At 44.0% G+C, this 5568-nt stretch overlaps 1 long non-coding RNA gene across 1 annotated transcript; it reads left to right on the top strand.

The window, feature by feature from the left end:
- Positions 1–449: 449 nt before the first annotated feature.
- On the top strand, positions 450–1886 carry LOC118170129. Its single transcript, XR_004752504.1, has 2 exons — positions 450–481; positions 1553–1886. It is a non-coding gene; the product is annotated as an uncharacterized LOC118170129 (long non-coding RNA).
- Positions 1887–5568: the final 3682 nt, after the last annotated feature.

Here is a 5568-nt window from a genome sequence, read left to right on the forward strand (position 1 = left end):
GAGAAATGTGATTACTGCTAATGCGGCATTGACACAAATGTCAGCGATGGAAGGCAAGCAATATCTTCCTGAATCAAGCGTCCCTTCCATCATTTTTATTTTGGTTTGCTTCTACCATTTTAATAAGCTGCTGCTCTGCGCGTTACCAAAACACTCCCAGCTGAAGCCATCTAGGGACAAAACGGGTTTTGTGCAACACTTCATTAAATAGGAGGCACCTTCAACAGAAAAGCTGTTGTGCGTGGACGTAGCCCCGTTATCATTTAAGCACACAACACTCGAGCCCAAAACTCCAGTCAGCTGATGCCTTTACCTCAGCGATAACAAATCGGTTTCTTTATCAAAGTCAAATACAGTGGGAGAGGGATAATGGCTTTTTGTCTCCCAGCCTCTCCACGTCCTTCCAAGCCCCAGATCTCAGCGGGCTTCCAGCCTGGGAGATGGAAACACCACTGCTGGGCACCTAATTACGCTCACTGAGGTCTCATTAGATATTAGATCTTCAGGGAGGAATTAGCTCAGTTTTGGACGCAGAACTGTGCCTCTTACTTCAGCAAGGACCAGAGGAATGGGCAAGATCTGAGGAGCTGAGTTTCCAGGGATCTGGAGGAGTTCTTAGTGGTATCCGTGAAACCGTTACAGTCCTTACGCGCAGTACAGAGGTCACATGAGTTAAAAACACCCTTAAAGCTGATCACGTTTCTGTACAAAAAAAAAAAGAGAAACAAGTGTCTGGACTGGAGCAGGAGGCAAGAGAGAGGAGCACTGTGGTCAAATGGCAAAGTTCACACATGGGACTGAACTTTATACCGATGATTCAGGAAGCGAGAGCACAGCCCAGGCAAAGCAAACATGCCTGGGTAAAAGCTGGGGGGGATGGAAATGAACTTTAAGAGCTAACGGTTAACGAAACAGCGACAAATCAATTGTTCTTAATACATTAAAAGCAGAAAGTCCGCAAAAGCATTTGCAGGCAACCTCCTCACAGAAGGGCAGACAACAGAGCAAGCAGGAGGTGTAAAAGAACCGAGAGGCAGCCAAGTCATACCACCACATCTGTCCTGCTGCAGGAGAGTCAGAATGGAGCAGTGATGGGGTGCGGGAAGAGCACCCAGAACAAGCTGATAAATAAAAATAAATCACAGGACTGGATGGCTTCCACTGAAATGTTATTTCTCATGCTGTCTGCTTACTACTACATCTGCAGATTGGCAATGTCTTGGCTGAAAATAAAGCAGGCCAGTGGTAGAAAGCTGAACTGTTTGAACAAATGAGTGAATTACTCGTGCTGAGGGCACCAACTTGGCTAAAACTACTGTCCTCTACTCATCTTCAGACATCATGGCCTCTGGCTTCTTTCAGCTCGTAAAGGCGTTATACCTGCTGCTCAGCAGTTACTTAGGCGGTCATTTCTTTCTTCTGTAACACCCAGGCATTCTCACAACCCAGTGTTACCACAGATTTATCATTTAGGGATGACAGCAACTTTAAAAGAAGTTTTAAAATGAAGAAACCGGCTCACTAGCCGGAACGATTTGATACGTGCTAGCAGGATCAAAGGAGTAATGGTGCGTCTGTCTCAGAAAATGCACATGGCCAGATTTTGGAGATCCGGACCCAAGAGTTCAACATCTGAAGCAAGACATTTGACAGCAAGATCTATGAAATTGTTTTAGTTGCATCCGAGCCTCAAGAAGAGAGAGGAACACCAACGTCATGTAGCAGCACTGGGGGAAAGAGCATGGGTAACAGGGCATCTGTAACAGCAGCTGGGATTCGCATTTACACTTGTATTAATGGACACAGACATATCATAAGGAGCATTTTTAACGTCCACATAGTGCTGTGCCTTCAAAGTACAGGCATGCAAAATACAAAAAAAAAAAGACAGACATGCAATAGAAAACTGGTCATATTCTCTTTACGGGCTGGAAAGTGAAATAAAACCAGAGAAATTCACTGGCACATATAGGGTGAAAAAAGAACAAAGCGCAAGCAACCTAGAAACATTTACCCCTCCAATAAATCTAACGCTCTCCTCGTAGAGCAGGTCATCTGAGAGGATCCCTCTCGCATCAAGCACGCACACAGTCTCCGGTGCAGGAAGCCTGCAGAGCGCTGGAGTGCGGTTTGTTGGCAGACTGTGTATTGATTGCATCTCGCAAACAGCACAGACGAGCAGTGGGATAACAGAAATGTGTTTCTAGGTCAATGCTGCTTGTCATCTTGAGCCCCACAGTCACCTGGATGACTCTAAAACCAGTGCCGTGGTGCTCCTTGCTTAATCAGGGAACACCATCGTCCCCATCACGAAGTCTCTTTCTTCCAGACAAGAGCTCACAGAGGTTAGCTGCAATCAGCTCGCAAGCACAAGCCTGCGGTGTCTCATCACCGCAAAACGTTTCCCAGGCGACACCAGTGACACACAGCACCCATAGTTTCTCCTGAGCTTCCTATCCCTGTTGTAACGCTGAAGCACAAAGCTGCTGAGCGGGTGATGTATTCAAATTGAGTATTGGAGAGCAAGGCTTCTGATCAGAAAAGGACTGGTTTTCCCCAGAGTGAGCGGTCTTGCTGACCTGAATTATTGTACTTCAGCCTTACGATGTCACTAGGGACCTGACGTTTCATAGGTGTCAACAATGTTGTAGCTATGTCCCCTCTAAGGCCATCGGTGGCTGCATGCAGCTACGGTGGCAGCGTCAACAAGATGGTGTCAGCGTAAGCACAGGTTTCTCTTCCAAGAATCAGCAAAACAAGAGCTGAAAAGGGTATTTTTATTTGCGATATCCACAATAACTCGCTCTCGTCATTCACAGTAACATGGACTATGTGCCCTGTGAAGAAGGTACGTGGAGTGCCCTCTACAGCACAGAGCTAGACTGCGCTCGCCTGGCGCCTTCCTCCTTCACTTCGCTTATTTTCAGTTTTAAGCTGTACGTTTAATTTATTCTTCCCTTACCCGTACCATTACCCGTAGCATTAAATGCTCACCAGTAAAAGCTTGCTCTCAGGTATGTAAGTGGGACTTAGCACCTTGCATCCCGGCACTGACCACCTGCAGAGATTTTTCTGCCTATTTTCAGCCTATTTCTAACGCCGTGACACTCTGTAGCTTTGCACCAATTTACCGAGGCACAGCTTCAAGCCTTGTACCCCATTGTCATTGCCATGTGTAGCACTGGGATTTTTCCCTCCGTGAATGTCTTCCACTGGGACCTGCTTCTCTGCACAGGGCCCTTCTAACAGCGTCCCAGATTCCTTTTCCCCAGCACATAGCTTCCCATCCGATTATATTTATGGCTCTATTTGACTTGCACTGCCAACACATTTGTGGAGAAAATAACAGCCCTTGGGGGCAGATATTTCTTAGTTTGCTCATGCCTAAAATAATTGTGCCAACTTATTAAAAACCCCACTGACAGAATGATACAATAACCTCTGTGATTTATTTATCTTTCAGTGAGCTTTAAAGAAAGCTACTGCCTCTTTCCAACTTCGCGCTGTATTGTCCATCATCAAATGCAGCCCTGCACTCTGATGTTTGCAACACACTACAACAAGACATTGGGCTTTGAATTACATTTATCCTGCCCTTATCTCATTGATTTACTGGTTCCTCAAATATTTGCTTCCTTACACTATCTTAATTGCAGATTCCTCCTGCTTCTATTTTCTTTCACTGCTATTCTACAGAGAACGACCCTCTTCAAGCAGCACTCTTACGCTCTCTTCCCTATTTTCTGTGTATAGCACCATACCTATTTTTTCCCCCCATTGCTTTAGCCTTTAAAACTTCCAAATAGATTTCAAGGACATCAAAAACAACAGGATTCCACAGTACTCAGTACTTTTTTTTTCCCCTCCCAAGGCAGCATTGCCATCTGAAGGTACAAGCAAAACATTTATCGGAGGTACCAGCATTCCTCCTGCATGATCCAGGATTTTTCGGCTAACCTTGCATGCAAGGCAAAGGGCCTGTAATACCAAACTGAAAATGCAATTCCTAAACCTACTGGAGAGGAAGCAGTCGTGTCATGGGGTTGATATGACTCAATCACATGGGCCAAGACCTTCACTTTTAAATCTTCCCTGCACGGTATTGATCTCTTCGATACAATGGCACTTTGCAGCAAGGTTTTACACAAATTCCAAACGCTGCTTTGATCAATTTCTCTCAGTTTTCATATCTTTAAGCGTCCCATGTTTATCCTTAAAAGAGAAAATGGAAACAAAGCACCTGGTTATCACCGCACCATCTCACAGAGCACGGCAGGGCACTCCTTGTTCTTTCTGAGTATCTTTTAAAGTTTCCTGGGACTACCAGCATGTTTGTAACCCTTATTGCAAGCCTCTTATTGCTCAAAAAAATAGTCATCCCATTGGAAGGGAGTTTAGCCCTCGAGAGCAAGGGAAATTCTTAGGTTTTTCCTTTCCTTCTGTGCATTGAAACAGCTATATCTTGTCATATTTTGTTCAATTAGATCCAAAGAATGCAACCAATAATGACCACAAATAGGGCAACTTTGCCTGAAGTTGCAATTAATATTCTATCACCTTATCTTTAAATTGGTTTTCATGGATTATAGAAGCTTATCACCGCCATTCCCCCCAGCTTCATTTTAACTGGTACAGTAACATAATCAAAATCCTCCTGCACCAAACTCTCCATAGCAAGTCCTCTTTTTAAAACACTCGTTCAATGACTTCCCTCATTTTCATTTGCTTTGCTGCTGATGATTATACTAAAGCCTGCTATCTGAAAAATTGAACTGTAGCACTGACCATTTTTTTCAGCACAGACCATATCTTCACTTTCTGGATGCTAATGCTGTCAATATATTTTAAGAGATGAGCCTGTCTGCAGGAAATGCCTTGCATTCCCATTGTGTTACTGTAAATGCCACTATTATGAAGGAATGATTGACTTTGTTTAATGTACTGTTCAAATAGTCTGCAGAGATGTCTGTGATGCTCGTGTCATTCTCATGCTTTAATTATAATTTTAATCATCCATGATCTTCCATTTGTTTGCTATAAGCTAATTATTTTTTTTCTATCACAAAGCACTAGAATGATGTCTTAGTATTAATCATTTTTATTATTAAGCAGATTTGAATTTTAACTCCTGTTCTCTTGCTCTGTGAGAGCAGAGAGCTTTCTATTTCCAAAGCTGCTCCTGAAGACACCCAAAACATTTATTCTCTGCCTCCCTCCCTCTCCACCTAACCAGGACATTTGATCATTTATGTAGATTTGGGCCCACGTTAGCAGAGTGTCACATCACAGACCTGATGCAGATCCATAATTACAGGGCAGCAGAGAAATTCAATGCAGCCTACACCAGGTCCCATGGCTCTGGGGACCTCTCAACCCCTTTTCCGTGCACTGTAGCCAATAATCTACATCAGATGCCCTTCACAGCTTGCTGGAGATTATTTCCTTTTCTCTTCAGCCTTCAGATTCCTATAGGAGGGGAGAAGGAAGGCACCAACGTTGAATAACCTCCTTAAACCGCAGGTGGCCTTTTAATTCCATGATTGCCTGCTACACATACACGGACATTAC

Source organism: Oxyura jamaicensis, chromosome 7 (assembly GCF_011077185.1).
Source record: "Oxyura jamaicensis isolate SHBP4307 breed ruddy duck chromosome 7, BPBGC_Ojam_1.0, whole genome shotgun sequence".
Classification (NCBI taxonomy): Eukaryota; Metazoa; Chordata; class Aves; order Anseriformes; family Anatidae; genus Oxyura; species Oxyura jamaicensis.